The sequence below is a fragment of the Phalaenopsis equestris genome, unplaced genomic scaffold (genome assembly GCF_001263595.1).
Source record: "Phalaenopsis equestris unplaced genomic scaffold, ASM126359v1 Scaffold000022, whole genome shotgun sequence".
In the NCBI taxonomy this organism is placed as follows: Eukaryota; Viridiplantae; Streptophyta; class Magnoliopsida; order Asparagales; family Orchidaceae; genus Phalaenopsis; species Phalaenopsis equestris.
The window spans coordinates 550930-552336 of record NW_018164464.1 but is presented as its reverse complement, the minus strand read 5'-3'; positions in this window follow the sequence as shown (position 1 = coordinate 552336).

Genomic DNA, 1407 nt, shown 5'->3' with positions numbered 1-1407 from the left:
AACAAGTTACACATGGAGGATTCAGAGACAATAAACGAATTTTCCATGAAGCTTACCACGCTGGTGGGTGAGATCCGCTCACTGGGCACGAAGTTCGACGACAGTGAAGTTGTTGAAAAATTGTTCAGTGCAGTTCCAGATAGATTTCTCCAAATTATTGGAACAATCGAACAATTTGGCGATACTGAGAAGATGTCGGTATCCGAGGCGATAGGTCGTCTCAAGACCTTCGAGGAAGGGCTTAAAGGGCGACTGCACTCAAAGGGTAGTGGAGAACAGTTACTCCTTACCCAGGCCGAGTGGGAGGCAAGAATCTCAAAGGCAAAGAAAGATGAAGGTTCCAACAACAACAAAAAAGGAGGACGTCACGGGAGAGGACGTGGTCGTGGGCGTGGATATGGTGGAGGTCGAGGTGAAGACCGAAAGCCACGTAACTTCGACAAATCCAAGGTTAAGTGTTTCAATTGTAATGAATATGGTCATTTTGCAAAAGAGTGTCCCAAACCAAACCGAAGAGAAAAAAACAAACTTTGTTACAACGCAAACGGAAGATGAACCAACACTGTTGATGACAGAAACTTGTGTTCTCTGCCACGCAATACAGAACGAGCATGTGTTATTGCATGAAGACAAGGTGGTGCCAAAGTTTAAAAACAACCGAGAGAAGGCTTGGTATTTAGATACTGGTGCAAGTAACCACATTACCGGTTGTATCGAAAAATTTGCTGAAAAATTTGCTGAAATAAAAATTTGCTGAAATTGACACAACAATTAAAGGGTCGGTCAAATTTGGGGATGGCTCGATTGTAGAAATCCAAGGAAAAGGTTCGGTTTTGTTTGAAGGCTTCACATGTGAACATCGAATACTTACTAATGTCTATTACATCCCGGTGTTGAAGAGCAACATAAAAAGTCTTGACCAATTAGATGAGAACGGATGCAAAGTTGAGGTTGAAGGAGGTGTTATGACTATTTTGGACATATCACAAAGACTACTAGCAAAAGTGAATAGGTCAAGCAACCGATTATATATGTTTAACATAGCACCATCTCTCCCAGAATGCCTTTTGGCTAGGAGGAAAGAAGAAGCATGGCGATGGGCTGCAAGATATGGGCATGTTAATTTTCATGCTTTGAAGTTTCTAAGTCAGAAAAAGATGGTGCACGGCTTGCTCAAAATCGAGCATGAGGACCGCATCTGTGATGGTTGTTTGATTGGACAGCAACACCGAAATCCTTTTCCAGCAGTGGCAAAATTCCGAGCAGAATCACCTCTTGAACTGTGGCATGGAGATTTGTGCGGCCCAATTACCCCTGCTACTCACGGAGGAAAGCGCTATTTCTTGTTGGTGGTTGACGATTGTACAAGATTTATGTGGCAGGGGGCGCCCCCGGGCAAAAAAGGAA